The 18,141-nt window shown below is 44.6% G+C and overlaps 1 protein-coding gene across 4 annotated transcripts in view; it reads right to left on the bottom strand.

The window, feature by feature from the left end:
• The window catches only part of FYN (FYN proto-oncogene, Src family tyrosine kinase), a 141,039-nt gene extending 132,317 nt beyond the window's left edge, over nt 1–8,722 (bottom strand). For 3 of the 4 annotated variants that reach the window (XM_033055385.2, XM_033055387.2, XM_033055386.2), the window contains exon 1: nt 8,622–8,721. The gene's annotated coding sequence lies outside the window, so the exon portion shown is untranslated. Of the gene's footprint in view, nt 1–8,621 lie in introns of all 4 variants that reach the window. The other variant, XM_033055388.2, reaches the window with a different exon arrangement.
• Nucleotides 8,723–18,141: the final 9,419 nt, after the last annotated feature.

Below are 18,141 nucleotides of genomic sequence, written 5' to 3'. Positions count from 1 at the left end.
CTGGGCAGCTGGGGCTCTCCTGGATCTCACACGTGAGCTCCTCTGCCCACCTTGGCACAGTGCTGTGCAGGTGTACCTTGGGTCCCAGACTTACTCTACCCAAGGAAATACAGCCAAAGCAATGCTGTCCACATGCAGGCCCAGACTGTTCTCAGCACAGTCCTGCTGTGCCACACTACTTTAAAGGATGTCAGATATCTTCTGCAAGGCACAAACTTATATGACAAATCATGGAGGAGTTGACCACAAAAGCAAGATTAAGCTGACTCGTTTAACACCTACGTCTATACACTCAGCTTCATAAAGCAGAACTAACTACTCACTCTATTGCATTGGGAGGAACAAAAATCCCCCAATGCCAAACAATGTAACCTCATGATTCTGAATTAAGATTTGCTGAAAATGTAAGCAAGAGCAGGGACAAGGTTACCTCACCCTTAAAGAAGTCACTGAATCACACTGATGGTCAGTGGTTTAAATAAAAAAAATCTATACATGAAAGAATTTTTTTTTAACCTTTTACAGGACCAGCAGCAAATTGGTGTGAATGTCGAGTCATCAAGCAGTGCAAAGCAATGCTCTCCCCACCCTGCCTGCCATGACTGAGGAGGAAGAAAAGGGACACAGTCTACCCTGCACACTTTTATCTGCAGCCCTATTTGTTCCTTTTTGGCAGCCCCACTTGAACATTAGGACAAGGAGTTCTGCAGTTTTTAGACATGCCAGTAATGCTGCCCTAAGCAAGAAAGACAGTCAATGCTTGTCTTCTACCTCCTCCAGTGCACAAAAGGTCACTTCCGACCTTCAAATGCAGGGGATGTTTCTTCCACAAGGTCACAACATCTAGCAGCTCTCTTCTCAGTCAAATTTTTGGGCTCACTACTTTTCCTACAAAAGAGAAACTCCTAGAGAGGTGTTCAAAAGAAATTAAAGCCAATGCTATGTGTGGGTTTTTGAGAGCATACAGTCTGCTACACTGAAAGTTAAATCTGTCTCTTCAGCTTGTCAGCTCCTGCACACTGATCCTAGTTGTAGACTGATGGGCTTACAAAGTTTTTCAGCAATGAATACAGCTAATACAATGGGTTTAATTTAACACTTTTTTTCTCCTTTTAAAGATGGTTTGCCTTGGTATTCCTGAACAAAATAGAAGAGATATTAAGAAAAAAAAAATCCAACAGCTATTTCATTTCACAAGTCCAAAGTATGAGGTCTTATGAATATAAAAATCACTGACCATTCAAAGATACCTGGAGAATCTAATACTTGGAAAGAAAGGCCTGCATATTTAACTAAAGACTGTAAATTAATATTATTAACAACCTCAGACACTGTGCTATTCAAAAGATTAGTTTTAAATAGTTTTATTCCTTCTTGAAGAGAGGGAAACCAGCAAAACATTTTCAATTAATTTGGAAATGGGACTGAGAGTGTTTCTTGATGAAATCACTGATTTAAATGTTGCAGAGTGATAACATCCAAAAATTTCATAATCTGTTGGCTATCTCACAGATCAGCTCCAGAAGGAAATTTAGGCGTTTTCAGTTACTTCTCAGGGAGGAAGATAGGCAACAGAACTGGCATTTTTGCTGGTCTTTAGACTAAAATTTTGCTGAATATGGGCTCCCTCTCTGTAATTCAAAAATTATTAGCATACAGTGACAGTATGCAAGAGGACCTGTTCACAGGAAGTTCTAAAAACATCCAAGAGGTCATTAACTTCACCATAATAAACTCCCACTACCATTAACTTCACCACCAAGAAAAACACTGAGCATTTACATACAGTTTAAGACAAGAAACAGCCTAATTGCCTACTCAGACAACAGAGTCTTAGACATATTTGTTCTTTTTGTCTTGGCAAAAACATATCATAGCTGCCTAGGAAGGGGCTGCCCATAAAGAAAAAGACAGCCTAGAAAAATATCCTTTTTTTTTTTTAAAGGGTGTGAGAGTTGCTTTTGCTTACACCTGCTCTTTCCCCCTGTCCCTGGGACACAATCATCACCATCTTCCAAACAGGGCTATGGGCTGGTCTTCTCTGCCAAGTCCTAAGAAATTACCAGGTATGGGATAAAGTGCCCAGCATTTTCATCATCCACTGTGGTGGCTTCTGGCTTGGAGAACTTAAGAACTAACCAACAACAATTCTTCTCAATTATTCTGGGCAAGAGCATCAACTTCAACTATAAGCCCCAGACCAATTCTGTGGCTTAAATGTCAGGTACAAAGGGGGAAAATATATTTGTTAAAACAAAAAACCAAAAAAACCCCACCTCAACACAATTATCTGTACATTGTTATCAAGATAGGAAATACATGATATTCCAAAGTCATGCCAGGAAAACTTTCAGTGTTGTCTTTTTTTTTTTGTGGTACAGCTGCAAGTCAAAGATCAATGTTAGGCAAAGTGCTCTTTCACACACAGGTTGTTCAAAAACAAAGGAGGTTGAAAGGTCTTTATTAATACAATAAAATGCCTTCAAATGAATGTCAAAGTTTATTCGCTAAAAACCAGCAAAACAAAAAAAACCCCACCCCCTCCCCACCTCCAAAAAGTAAAATAATAGAAATTGTAAAGAAAAAGGATGCTAGGAATCACCAGACAGGTCATTAGAGAACTCACATGGAATAGTAAAGTTTTTCTTTAAAAAAGCACAAACCTGAATGGGCATTTCATATTAGTCTTCATTCTCACAGCCTGTTTAACTTCTCTGTATAGCTTCATACAGCAAACTTAGACCTACCATGATTGAGATTATCTGGCAAAAATGTTTTCAACTTGGACTATACCAAAAAGGATCAAGAACTATTTTGGTCAAATCTGTTAACAGAGGAAAAATAGAGCCAAGAGGAAAAGGACAATTTTAAACAGAGAAGATATTTCATGCAAGCCAAGCCAATCATTTGAGGTTTCCTCCTTACTCCTCCCAAAATCACTAAAACAAGAGTTATTTTCATGTTAAAGTGGTGCCAAACACTTCTTTTCTGTTAAAGCAAATGTTCTCAGTCACACACACAAGGGCAGCTTCCTCTGCTTGCTCAGCCAGCTCTTCCCTTGGTCTGTTCCGTGTCCCTCCACCCCGGCTACCTCTCCCCTTCTTCATACATTGTCCTGCTGCCACTACCATCACTTTCAGCTTCAAAACACTTTCCAAATTCACCGCTGCCAGCAACAACACTTTGGTGAATAAAACAGCATTTTTCAAGCATTTTTGGGAGCTTCAATTATTGATGGTACGTTTTCTCTGAAATGTGAGGTCTCAATTTCAGGTTTTAATCGTCCTTGCACAGCCAAAGCTTTAGATGTTAATCTGTCTTTTAGAGCTCCCAGAGCCGCTGCAAGGGAGCCGGGGGGATGTGCAGATGATCTTCCAGAGCTGTGTAGCAAAGTGAGCTATGTGAGGAAGAGTCTTTTTGTTCAGGCTGGCTGGCCACAGAGCCTTTGTTTTGGGGAGAGCTGACTAGCTGCTCTCACAGCACAGGGTTCGATACTATTAAAAGTATCTCCGGCTCCTCTGAGGAGCTCCGACTGGGATACTTTGTACTTTAATGCACTGAACACATCACTCACGGCAGCCTCTCAATATCCCTCCTTTCTGCCTGTAGCCACGGGGAACCCAAAGCAGGATGGAACAAAGAATTTCCCTAGGCTAGAAAAGGCCTCCAGTCATTGTTGCCTCCTTAAAAACCCACCAAAATAGAGTAAAACAAATAAGCACAGAAGGGTCACCTTTCCCGTTCTCATCAAAACGTTCTCACATTGCAGCTGCCTTGTAGCGTTCACCACATTAAACCACATCTCAGTATGATGAACGTCAATGCACTTGCTCTAAAAATTTAGGTTTCTGCCTTAAGCAGCGAGGACCTATTACTCACAGATACTTTAGAAAATCATAGTGTGGAAGGGGAAACTTTCAGAGGTGCAAGACTTCTCTGAATCAGGAGAAGCTGGGCAGGAAAATTTGGGGTAACCTCTCCCCCTAGCACCTTGTCACAACCAACATCAGTGGAACCATTCAAACTGGGGTGTCTTTGATACAAAAAAAGGAGCCAAATTTTAGGAAGAGCAAGTTTAAAATTTGCTGTCCTCTTCCCTCTTGAAAAAAAGATTTAACCCAGATTATCTAATTCAAATCAGTTGATATTGCCAGGCTATCCTTTTTGATAGCTTTTTCAAATGTAAAACATTCATTCAAATTCATAGCATACAAAGAATAGAGCTGGTCAGGAAAAATCTGACAGCCATTTTTTGCAAGATTATTTAGTTCTATCCGCATCTTAAAGCTCTGCAAAACTGCTGCTGATTTTGTACTCCAGTAAAAAGTCAAGGTGTCAAAGGTTCATTATTTTGCTCTAAACAAGTGGCAGTATTTTGAGTTTAAATCCTTGCTTTCACAGCAAGTTACCATTTAAAACAGTCAGAAGCAAGATGAGGCATCATGTTTTGACTGACTTGAAATAATATGATTTTTCACCTCCCCCAGTAAAAGTAGTGATACTGTTCAATTTCATTTCCGTTCCAAGTGAACTAAAGTTCAAAAAAAGCTCTACAAAATGTGATTGTTTTCTTGCAGCCAGTGGCAAGGACAGCAATAGGGTACTTCTCCTTGGCTGTAACCTCAGTAAGGTCAGGCCTGTTTCTAGTTTCAGGGCCCAAGGACACAGACAGGTTTAACTTGACCACTCTCACACTGGGAGGCAGATTACCTGCCCGAAACCAAAGCCCTGCTGGAGCTAACAAGTGAGACTGCCCTAGAGCACAGCGCTAACGGGGCTCGCTACTCCAACACTCCTGGGAAGCACCAAACAGCTTCACCCTTTCATGTCTCATCTGCACCTGTCATTTCTCTGTCTGGAAGCCAGGGACTAAGGGCAAAACCCATGACAGGATGCAAATGCTAGAAATCCCAATTCTTCTACATCTGCATGTTTATCGTCTATTGAAATGCAAAGTTGGTTGTTGTCCTTTTTTTCTTTGTTTTGTTTAGGTATTTTTCTGGGGGGGTTTTCCTGTTTGTTTGTGTTTTTGGTGTGTTTTCTTCCTATTAAAAAATATATATAAATGACTACTACCTTACCAAAATCAGGTTAGGGTCTTTAATAGCTAACCTTAAGGCACTGTGGTACCAAGTGAGACCTCCAGCAGGCAGGCAGATGCAGCCCTGCAGTTTCACCTCCTTCTGAGACACTTTGCATTGGGTGGCCCTGGCAGCAGCTCCCTCACCACACTCCCCTGAGCTGCTGGGAGCGCGGCTCTGAGATGCACAAAGCATTCAGCATGGCACAGCAAGCAGCTCCATCCCCGGCTCAGGGGAGAGAGATGACAGGGATCACAACTCAGGGTGCTCCACACCGAGGCACGCAAACCCTTTTGTGGGTTTCGCCTGGAGTAAATGGCTGGCTTGCACAATACAGATCTGCAGGGCTTTTGTCACCAAAGGAATCCTTAATTGCTGGATTTCAATGAGACTGCTCGGGTGAACTAGATTTGTCAGTTCAAGTCCCGGTTTTGGAGTAATGGGTCAAAACGACTTGTGAAGACACTTCTGTGGGAGCTGCAGGGGTGGGAGAGGGCCAGGAGTTACTGGTTTTCTCCCTCTGAAAGGAAGGTCACTTCGACAGTACACACTGCCAGCAGCAGACTTGCCCATAAAGCAAATTACAAAGCACTGTCCATGACACAAACAAACACCATTATTATATATTCAAAGTAGTGCCCAAACTGAATTAAGCAGAACTTTACAGAACAAGTTTGAATCAAATATTAATGTGCACCCCAGAGAGAAGGAAGAAGGGAAAACACATCAATTCTTTTTCTTCGTGAAGTAAAAGCACAGTAATGCAGCAAGACAGAAAAGTGAAGGTGCTGATTAAATAAAAGTAATTAGTTGGGCATGAGATGGCCAACAGCTCTAAACTTTCCTTAATATAATTAAACATATGATATTGTAAATGTATCATATTACAGCATGAAATCATCACAAATGTGCTGGACAGTTTTCACTCACCTTAGCTACAATTTTATTACACTGTAAATCAGTGCAGATGATACCATGCCCAGATTAGTACTCAGCTAAGCCACAGGGCCAGTGGTCACAGAGGCCCTCACTGTATCAGACTCCACTCATGAATTTCAGGTAACACCATTTAGGTATTTCACATAAAGGTATTGTGGAATCTATTGTAGTCTGTCAAAAACAACTAGTTCCTCAGCAATGTTTTTCTTACTCACATGAATTAGAAATTTATCACTGGGTCCTAACTTTTAAGGACAGTTTTAAAAATTATTAATAACCAGCTTCTTTATACCATTTTATCAATTTCTGGCTTACACTGACTGCCATGCCCATATGCGAAAGTCATTTGTCCCTCACTGAAGACATGTATTTACTCAACATCAAAATAATTTCCAGAGAAGGCTGTTCAGAGTTTTCTACTTAACTAGTATTTTATGCCTCTATGTATTTTACCAGCAGGCAACACAGAATTTCTGAAACAACATGCCTGAAGCATAAACAACAAGACACCACAGCCAGTGGCCTACCATCAGACAACTTCATATCGAAAACTGTTTCTTTTCCCAAAGACAAGCCATGCAGATGAGGCAGTAACTTGTTGGAGGTAGAGAAGAAGGCACCCTCTAAGAAGCGTCTGAACGTTTCAACAACTCTGCAGCCTACTACCAAGAAAATACAAATTTCTAAAGCATTAATTAGGCAATCCTTCTTTCTCTTTTTCATTAAAATTATAGCTTTACGGGGTAAAAATGGCTCAAGAAGGAACCCAATGTCTTTTTTCACAAGAGATACCATTCTTAAAATTGTTTTTATAATGTGGAAAGACACTGACCTACTGACATCCATCAAATGCTACCAGTTTTCTGAGCACACACATCAAGGTGCTGAAAACTCCTGAAACACAGGAGGAAAGGTAACAACCGTTCCACTTTACAGATACTAAATAAATGTGTAACTGTAAAAATGAACTGTATCCCCTCCAGTTTCCCACTGGGTCAAGCAGTGGCTACAATGGATGTAACTGAGAAGCTGGAGATGTTGCCTTCCCTCCCTTCCCACTCTGGTATTTTTCTTCTGCACTCCTTTGTTCACTTAACAGAACTTTGTTTGAAGTGTGTTTTTACTCCTTCACTGCATGACCAACCCACACAGTCAGAAGACAAGCTTATAAAAACCACAGATCTCCAGCAGGGAGCTCAACGGTGGGTGTAATATTGGACACAGCTCTCCATTCATCATGCACATTCTCTGGATTTCAAGTTGACAGTGTCCCTTTAGCTTACTGTTCCTCCTCATGGGAGACCAGACGAGTCAACCCTAATGAAAACACTTCCTCCACCAGCATATAAACAAACAGATCTTCACCTTCAACTGTTCTCAGCTTCCAGAACGCTAATTAAAAAGACATCAAGACAAAAAGAGGGAAAGAAAAAAAGAAAGAAAGAAAGATTAAAAAAAAAGGGGTGTGGGAAGGAGATCCTGAAAAGTGTTACAGCTGCAGGGATGGTGGAAGGAAGGATGTGGGAGTTAAGGAGGTTGTATACAAGAAGGAAAATGACAAGGTCTCAAAGGCGTTCCCAGCCTTGTGCGTGCATTTCAAAAGCCCGGTCCGCCCTGGTCACTCGCTGTTTAGCATTTTAAGAATCAGAGCGTATCAGAGTGCTTGATGAGCAACTGCAGAGGGTTGCTTTCCACTCAGCCCAAACCTTCTCCTCCAGCACCTACTCAGCCCTGCCCTCCCCGTCACTGCTGAACGGACCAAGGTATCATGGTCCTGTTTCCACAAAGTGACCCCCTTCCCTGGCCAGCCCTCTCCCAGAGCTCATGCACACGCAGAATCCACACAGCGCACAAATCAGGCGAGATCCCGAGGAAGCAGAGGCCAAACTGAGCATTATTAAGGAGGTCGGGCGACACGTACACTGTGGCTCTGCAGACGCAGCAAAACGCTGGCACCCATGGTGTGGCGTTTGGTATCTCTCCCTAATCTAAAATGTGGCTGAAAAGGACCTGGCACCAGATCAGCGGCCTCGTCTGGGAAGGAACAGAGAGGCTCTAGGGGAGAGACAAGAAACAAGCCTCTTTTCACATCCTACCACCCTTGGGCATTTTGTGCGTCCCTTCTTTCTTCCCTGAAAGAGGCCTTTGTCACAGACGCGCAAATCCTATACGATTTATTTCAGAAAGAGAGAAGGTCTTTTTATTTATTCCCCCCCTTCCCCTTTTTCGCAGTTCGGCGACAACAAATCTGTCCCTGTGCTGCACCCCCTCCCCTCTCCCCGGCCGGGGTCCGCGGGGGCGGGGGACAGCGACACGGGCGACCCGCGGGCACGCAGGGGCCGCGCACGGGCGGTCACCGGCGCTGCCCCGGCCCTGCCCGCGCTGCGGCCGCGGCTCCCGGTGGGGGCGGCGGGCGCGGGGTCCGCGGGTGCGTGCGCGGGGGAGACCCGCAGCAGCGCGGCCGCCTCCCCTCGCCGGGAGCCCCCGCACCCCATCCCCGCCCGGGTGCACAAAGGAAACAGACCCGCCGCAGCATCCATCCATCCATGCGTGCATCCCCCCGCCCCCGCTCCCCCGGGCGGGCTCCGGCCCCTCCGTTACCTGAGGCGGCTCGGCTCGGCTAGGCTCAGCTCAGCGCGGGGTCGGGGCGGCGCCGCCGCACTCGCATCCTCCTCGCTCCGCTCCTCCGCCGGCTGCCCCCGCCCGCCCGCAGCGAGGGCCGCCGCTCCGGGCGCCGCTGCCTCTCCGCGGGGCAGACGCGCTGCGCCGAGCCGCGGCCGGGCGCGGAGGCGGCGACTCCGTGCGGCGGCACAGCCGCAGCCTGGGCAGGGATGAGCTCGCACGGGCTGTCCGCGCCGCTGCCACCGCCTCGTCTCCGCTCCGCCCGGGCGAGCGCGGCTCGGGCGCTCCCTCCCACCGGGGCTCCTGACAGATGGCGCAACCGCAGCGCCGCCGCCGCCCGGCCCCGCTCGCCCGCCCGGAGCCGGCACCCCCCCGCCCGCCTCGCCCCTCCGCGGGGGCGGCCACTGACTGACAGCGGTGGCGGCCAATGGCGGGGCGCGGCCCGCAGCAGCCGCCGCTCTGATTGGCGGGCGGCGGGGGAGGCGGGGCGCGCGGCCGCGGGCGGGCAGCGCCCACCGACGCCCCCGGGCAGTGGCCGCCGCTCCGGGCGCCCGGCGCGGCCGTGACGGGGGCGAACCCGGGCGGGGAAGGGAATGGAACCGGCGGCGAAGAGGAGGGAGAAGGAAGGAGAGGGAGGGTGGTCGATCCGTGTCGGGGTTCGCGACCGGCAGCTGCCGGCGCCGGAGCGGTTCGCGATGCTCCGCTGGGGTGCCTCGGGAGGAGAAGGGAGGAGTGAGCCGAACGTCTCAACATCCCCGATGAATGGGAGAACAATCTTAAACAGATTATGCGTCTTTGTGAAAGACCACGGCTTGTTTTACTATTATGTTTTTTTTAACCGTAATTCTTGAAATTGGCAATAGTGGGTGATAAGGCGAAGGCGGTAATGAAATATGCGGAGGTTTTCCATAGTTATGGTTTTATTCCATTTTCTACATGTAATCGCGGAGTATTCAGCCAGTCGTGTTGGGAGGAGCGTCAGCCCCACGATGTTTGTCTTTCAGGAGTGTACCTGCTGTCCCCACAGCACCGCTGATCACCTTTGTTGGGGCTTCGGTCTCGCAATGCGGTCAAGAATGTGCGGGCTGCCCTGTCCTCCTGTGCTGCTCCACAGGCAGGTGATCGGAAAAGTTCCCCGTACACTTTGTTCCCTTCAGGTTCTCGGCAACGCCATAAATCCTCCCAGCATTTCTCAAGGTGTTGCATCCACCCCCAACGCCCACTGAAAGCACCACATGCTCCAGCTTCAGGTCCTTTCCCCAGCACCGCCCCGTCTGTGACCTTGGGTGCTCCCATACTGACAGATTGGCACATCTCACTGTCACTTGTCTCCTAGGCTTGGAAAGCTCTTTTGCCTTAGGACTGAAGAAATTGCAGTTTAGGCTTCAATAAGAACAGGAGAGACACACAAAATTTAAATGCAGAGGGAGGAGGGAAACTTAATTAAATATGTTGAAACAGTAAAGAAACTATAACACAAGTTTTCAATAAATGAGGTTTACATATCTCCCATTTCTCTCTGGATTTTTTTTTTTTTATGCTGGTATTTAGCTAGAGATTTATGTCATCTTGACAATTTGATTTTCTGATGAAATGACAGTTTTACAAGTTCAAACATAAACTTGTTTCTTATCAAGATGTCTACAGCTGAGGATTCAGAATGAAAAAGGGTTTCACTTCTCTGGGTGACTGTGTAGGTTGTGTGTAGGTGACTCTTGATCATTACATTTCAGGACCAAACAGAGTTTGTTCCACAGATTCACGTAAAGAATTTGGAGAGGATGGGGAATTCCAAAGTAAAATGTCACTCATGTCACTTCTCATTTTATACCTGATTGTAGATGTACAAAGAAACAAGTTTTTCCGGCTCCTAGGTAACTCATTTTTAGTTTTCATCCTAATCCTTCTATGTAGATTGATTTTTAAAATTAATTTATTTAGTAGAAATACATAGATCAATTGAAAAACCAACTTTGATTTTCCTCCTGTTGGATGAAAACTGCAGCTCGGTGGAGAGGTCTGATGATGCCTTTCCAGAAACACTGACTGGGATCCTGAGCTGTAGACTTTGAGGAGTTCAGGCTGCAGCCATTGGGCCAGCAGCAGGCAGCAGGTACCAGTTCATGCAGAACAGAGCTTCAGCTGGCCCAGAGTTTGGAGGGAGAGCAGTTGTATGGACTTCCAGCTTGGAGATTATCCGGACTGCAAATGGTGTCTTAATACTCCAGGCTCCTCAGCAGAAAGCCAGTCATTGGCTCCAGGGAAAGGGGCATTTTTGCATGCCTTGTTTGCCTTTTTTATGGGTTTATACATAATCTTACCTTCCCACTAGTCAGTAGAGGTTGCTTGGGGACTGTAAGCACCTTGCAAATTAATCAAACAACCAGATTTTCTTTCTGCAAAAGCAACAGGAAAGAAATGCACTTAATTTTATAATCGAAAAAAGTGGGGATAAAGAATCTTTGTCTGAAATTTGAATGCTCTTACTCTGAAAGAAAGCCAGAGTGGCACAAAGAAAAAAAAGCGGACAAAAACTACTTGACACTCATTTTTTGAGCCAAACTAGAAAGTAACCAACTAATCAATGAAAGCCGACCAAAACAATATCATGCAGCAGCCACAGAACTGCTGTAAGCCTGGGCAGACAAAGTGGCTTAGCAGCATGTCAGTGAAAGTCTGATTCTGAGCTAGTATAGCTGAAGAGGACAAGGTGTGGAGCCAGGAATCAAGTGCTGGTAGTTGCATGAGAAGCACAGGAAGAAGCCTTGGGTTTCCCCTTGAGGGTTACCTGCACTTCCCCTAGGATCACAAGGCTGCTACGAGTTCCAGCAGCCCCAGTGGCAGAGGCGAGAGCTGCTGGAGTGCTCCCTCTCTGAGTCAAGCCCACATGACCCCACAGCAGCTCCTCCTCACACAAGTCTTGCTCTTCAGTACTCACCACCGTGGATTGAATGTATAGATATTTGCCTTCAGGAATCACCCTGAAAAAAATGGAAAATCACCCAGAAAATCCGACAAACATCCTCCCAGTTAAACAGAATAAATAATTAAATTTACCCACACAAAAACAGTTTTTTATAAGCTCCTCTTATTCTCTCAACTTTTCTAAATACCTTAACCTTAAGTTCATGACACTGTTTTTCCTCACCGTCGTCTATGTAGCCTTCTTCCTCATGCCAAACTATTTTTTCCTTTCCCCATCCTCACTTTAAAACACCTATTCATTAAAATCTTGAAATAATGTCCATTGAAATGCTGCTTCCCTATTAGTCATTTTCCTGGAAATATCTTTCATGTGAAAACCTTCAATTTGCAGTCACATGTGCTAAACAATTTGGGGGTCTATATTTTCTCCTTTCCTTCCTATTCCCTGCTTCTATCTTCCCGTGGAGATACATGGCTTCTCACAGCAATATGAAAAGTTTTGAAAATGATTAGGGTTTATCAGTATTAATAATTTAGCATCTGGGAATTTGGGGTAGCAGTCACAAAATGACACACAAGTGTCTTTTAGACTTGTCAGTGGGCAAGAAGTTAGTGACAGCTATCATGAATGTATGCTGAATAAATAACATCCACAGTCTTCAATGAAAGGTAATATTTTGAGAAGTAAAACAAGCTCATGGCTGTAATAGCAAGGAGATGTAAAACCAGCTCTTTTGTAGAAGAGGGCAGCACATCAGTTTTCTTCATTGTGTCAAGCCACTCTTGGTAAAAGTATGCTGAGTCTCAGGAACAACCATCAGAATTATTTGCTGGATTCTTCTGAGCTATAATTTATAAAAGCCAAATCCTAAGGAACTTGTATTTTAAAAGATCCACAAAGTATTACATGTTAAAATGTCTTTTTTTCCCATTTTTTAAAAAATAACAAATGTTACGATTGAGATTACCTTAAATAGGGATAAACAAACCTCATGTTCAAATTCTTCACTCAAACCAATACACTAGTCACAGACCAACAGGTCACTAATCTGCTCCACCATTTTATCTTCTGTCTTACACTTCCTCCCTTTTTACATTGCTAACTTGGCAACACTTCCATTCATTCTGGTTTTGGCTGGGTGTATTTTACCAGCTTGTCATGTATAGCATGTTATAAATAATTACAGAGTAGTGGGGGGGGTGGGGGGGTGGGAAAGGAGCTGAACTTGCCTACAGTATTTTAGGAGGCTGACAGTATTTGCCTTGAACATCCCACTATATTTTCGGGAGGTGCTTCAGCTGGGGAGTGCTAAATGGGTCTTGCTGACTCACAGGTGAATCCTGCCAGGGAATGCTGAGGTGGCAGGTCTGCTTCCCTAAGGACAACACCTTTGAGGTGTGAACAGCAACCTGGAAGCAGAAGGGAAGGTTTGGACTGAGCTCTTCATCATGCTCATCAGCAATAATTACACCAATAGACAGGAGCTGAAGGAAGGGTGTGGGCAGGGGTAGGAAAAGAGCACTTTGGCATTTGTGTATTAGGTAGATCATTTGTGGGAGCAAGCAGACAGAAGAATCATCATCACCTTGTATCTTTAAGGAATAAACAGAAGAGGCCTTCCTTATTGCTGTAGAGAGTCTAATCTCAAACATTTACATTCATACAAACCTGCTTTTCTAACTGTCCTAAAACATCCCAAAACCAAAAATTGGAAGAGGTATTTCCTCAGACACTATGCAGAGGTTTTCCAAAACCAGCAAAGCAGGTGTTAAACTGTAAGGATAACATCTTCAAATGGCATCACACATTTTCTAAAAGTTAAATTTCTGCGTTTATAAGCTCCACATGTGTTTGCACACCCTGTGGCTACACGTGGACATGGGGAAAAAACAGATGTGGGACAACCTTAGGAAATCCAGAAGTAGTATGAAAACATTAAAGCCATTTCTCATAACTTCCAGATTTAATAGAAGTCACATCCTACTCAAGTCAGGAAAAAAAAAAAAAAAGAAAAAAAAAAAAATTTCTTAAGTACAGTAATTTCACGACTATAAGGCGCACCCTTTTGGCTAAAATTTTCCCTCGAACCCGGAAGTGCGCCTTATAGTTTGGTGTGCCTTATGTTATCTACAAAGTTGTGAAATTTGCCAAACCGGAAGTGTGAGCCGTGAGCCGTGGGGGGAGCCGGCAGTGCCACGGCAGCTGGGTGGAGGCGGGCCCGGGGGCCCGCGGCACCGCCCCTACCGGGTCCAGATGGTCCCGGGGGCCCATGGCTGTCGGGTGAATGCAGGCCAGGGGGCCCGTGGCACCGCCCCTGCCGGGTGGAGGCAGACCCAGGAGTCAATGGCTGCCGGGTTGAGGCGGGGCCTCGGCCAGCAACTGCGTGGGGTGAGCTGGGGGTGGCTCCTCACTGCAAAAAAAAAGTGCGCCTTATAGTCCGGTGCGCCTTATGGTCGTGAAATTACTGTACTCTTATATTACATACTCAAATAAACATTTAAAATTCTCTATGTAAGTTAATAAAAGGTATTGACTTTCAGCAAAAATATTTTTAAATAGTAGTGAGGAGCCCGTGGAATAAGAACTCTGGGGACAACAGCAATTTATTGCATTTATAATCCAGCCAGGAACATAGCAGTTCTCTTCTTGGGATAGTATATTTTCAAAGATACAGTAGGCAGTGTGTATATTACATCACATAATTTTATAGAGATGAAGAACAGATAATATACTTGAAGATATGTCATTGTCCTCCTTCTGCTGTCAGCATTAGCCCTCTGCTGAACATCAGAGGAATCCTGGGAAGGCTGGCTTCCTACAGTAAAATGAAACTCAAGTTTATTCTTTAATACTACTTTCTTCACTTACTTGTAGACACCAATACCATAGTAGATGCAGTGATAAACTGCAGATATATTTCCAGGAAATAGGCCCACGCAGGGCTCTGTGATTCCCAGAAGTATACACTTTTCAAAGAACTACCTCCAAATACCAAAAAAATAGAAGTAAAGAGTTTCTTGTCTGTCACTGTCTCCAAGCCACACTGTGTAACAGAACTAACTTAGCAATCTTCAGGTGTAAAATGTCAGCAGGCACTAAGAACTAACTGACTCCATGAGGATACTTGGGTTATGTGGGGGAGTTCTTTGACTATAGTGCTTCCATCCCCAACATACAAAATGGGGATGAAAATGTCTTCTTACTGGGGCATCCTGAAGATTAATTAGTGTTTATGAAGAATTATAAATATTCTGGGCAAGCTGTACTGCAGAAGCACAAAGAAAATTAGTAATACTCTTTCCATTGTGGGGCTGAATTTTTGCACAGTGCCACCTCCTGAATGTGAGGAGAGGCATATTTCTATTTTTCTCTCTAATCCTTTTAGCCATTACGTCACCAAATGAGTCAGGATCCTCTCAAAAAAACGATTCATGTTCCTGTGACTAACTGCTGCATGCACTCAGGGAGGCTACAGCAAGGTTATGTAAACTGTCCCAGTTCTGGTACTACCCAACTGTTGAACTCCTGACCTTCCACTTCTCATGTTCTTTTAATCTATTTATGGATGTGATTTCCCAGTTTGCTTGGTTTGTTGTTTTGTTGTTTTGTTTTTTTTTTCCCTAATGGTAAAATAACCCAGAGACCTGTCAGCTGGAAGTAGACTGGTTCCATGTGTATCGTTTGCAAAGACATATGCTAATGAGCTTATGAGAGGGTTGGGAGAGTTCTTTGGGTGCCTGCACTCCTCCTCCTGGAAACTGCAGTTACCACTCAGAAGCAGAGGGCTGTTCTTGTTCGCCTGGGACAATTATCAGGACGGTGCAAAGTACATATGTTAGCAGTCAATTTCCAGCTATCTGCTGACAGTGGAGTGCTGGTGGGTGTTCCCACAATTTGGGGTAGGGGCCAAGCTTCTCACAGATTTTCTTTCATACCTTCTTTCCCAAATCTGCCCCTTCCACTCAGAGGTGACCTTATTACTCCCAGCAACTTCCTGAAAGGTGGTTGTAGCCAGGTGGGGGTTGGTCTCTTGCACCAGGCAGCGAGTGACAGAACCAGAGGACACAGTCTCAATCCACACCAAGGGAAACATAGGTAGGATATTAGGAAGAAGTTTTTCACAGAAAGAATAATAAAGTATTGGAATGCTTTGCCCGGGGAGGTGGTGGAGTCACCTTCTCTGGATGTGTTATAAAAAGACTGGATGTGGCACTTGGTGCCATGGTACAGTTGAGGTGTTAGGGCGTGGGTTGGACTTGATGATCTTGGAGGTCTCTTCCGACCCAGCCATTCTGTGATTCTGTGATTCTTTCTACTCATTCTCACAGAGGCTCTGGTACCGGATCTCTTTGTCCCTACCACACATCAACAGCCTTGATGCACTGTTTTACTGACAGTAACCCGCTTCCTAATGAGAACTGCTGACTTGTGGACTGGATTTCAAGTAAGCATTAATAAGATTTGCATTTGCTTTCAGCTTATTAATCAGAGCTTCTTCCGCTGGTGTTCTCTCCAAGGAAAACATGTCCAAGCCAGCAGTGTGCTCATCGTGCTCTTTACCCACACTGTGTCTGCTGGCACCTGCAAATGGATGTGATTCAGTGAAAACCTCCCACAAAACAGCCTTCACCTCACTGTCATCACATTGGCAGCACCATAGAATGTTGTTGTGGAGCTGCAGGTTTGAATAACACTGCCCTTCTTTTGCAACATTCTCACCTCTTGTGGTATTTTGAACAGACTATTTTGTTGACAATATCAAAGTGAACCAGTGCCCTCACTGGCTTATTTTCTAACTGGAGTCTTTATTGCTTGGCAGTTGCAATTGCATCTGTCATTAGGGATGAATTCTGGATCCTTCAGCTGAAGAAAAACCAATAATCATGGCACTGTGCCATAGCTGCCTGCGTACAAATGACCATGCTCATCATTTGGACATTCCCTAGCTGCAATGGAAAACAGATATAGGATGTAGTGAAGGCAGGCAGAAGGAGGAATAAAATGAATGTGTCCGCACTGCTCTCTGAGACATGCAGCCACATGCTGAACAGATGCGTCAGCACTGAGCTGTCTTCACCCAAGTGCAGAACTAAAAACTTTCTAAGACTGTTTCTGCCCAAAAAGAGTATCTGCTCAGTCTGGAACAGATGACCATTTTGCTGAACTCCTGCGATTCTCAAATCTTAAAATACCTAAATATGAAATTACTCCTCAGCAAGTTCCAAAAGCTGGAGCTGTATTCAAGGGTGAGGAGCAGTTTCCCATGTAAAAGCAAGATTTAAGATGAACCAGACTCAGAATTGTTAATCCACTGTAGAAGACAGAAAACACAGAAAGGTATCCATAGGAATGCAAAATCCAAATGCACAGTGGTAAAATCTTGGCAAACAAAATTGAAAGTGAAAAATGAATAATCTGAGGAATAATAAAGGTCTCCCTGCACAAGGACTTTGTATACAGTATTCATGGAAAAAGAAGCCATTGAGATTAAAAGCACTGATAAAAGAAATAATACAAAATAACATTGTCAAGCAGGCAGGAAGTGAGACCAAGAGACAGATTTTTCAGACACATGGTATTAATGTGGTACAAAGGCACAGAAACAGAGATGATGCTATAAACCTCAGAAAACCTAATGATATGAATAATAGGTAGCATCAAAAAAACTGTTCTGAGATAAAACCCCATGATGCAAACTAAAAAATCTCTCAGGAAATCAAATGCAGAAGAAGCAGTAGGGTAGTAGGAAATATGTGAAGCGATAAGATTTCATCTTATTTAAAAGAAAAACCAAAGTACTCTAATGGTGGTAGGATGGCATAAAATTCAAACTGCCAGCATTACTCTGAGTCCCTTGAAGATGAGGTCAACAGGGCTGTCAGGGTGTCACTGTGTGAATGTCTGCAACAACTCAGGTGGGATAAGCATCTTCTGTTATACAGATCACAATGACTCTATGCGTGCGTGTTTTGCTGCATCCTTCTCTTACACACATTTCCTGCCAGGAACAGCAGGATGTTTTTTCTTTTCAGACACCCATGCTTCACTTCACTTCAGTGTTTATTTCATTTGAGAACTGAGAAGGGATGGCTGGTAATCAAGCTCCCTTTTCCCAAAAGTGCCTTTTCGGTGCTCCTGAAGCATGTATGTAAGTGTGCATCCACTTTCCTTGTGCTGTGACTGAATGAGGAAAAGCTCAGCAAGCACTGCAGCCAGGACAAGATGGCTGGAGTTCATGACTAAATACCTTCCTGGATGAGGATTGCTTGCTTTGGAGAAGCAGGATGATTCCCGATGCTTCATGGCCAAAGGTGGTAACGTTAAAAGCACCCAGGTATGTCAAAAGGCTCCTCTGCAAGATTATGGACCTCATCTAGATAAAGGAAATTGGCAGTGGCATTTAGGCTCCTATCTGCAGAAGAAGTGAGTAATCCCTGTCAACAACAGAAGTGGGATTAGCTGAATCTCCTGGGAGCATCATGTATCTCACAACCTTTTGCTGGCCGCAACCTGGTTTGATAGAGTTCAGTAAGTGGAATAAAATTTGACTGCAACCACAGTAAAATGTGCTTT

Source organism: Catharus ustulatus, chromosome 3, assembly GCF_009819885.2.
Source record: "Catharus ustulatus isolate bCatUst1 chromosome 3, bCatUst1.pri.v2, whole genome shotgun sequence".
NCBI classification, from domain to species: Eukaryota; Metazoa; Chordata; class Aves; order Passeriformes; family Turdidae; genus Catharus; species Catharus ustulatus.
This window is presented reverse-complemented; position numbering and strand designations above follow the sequence as displayed.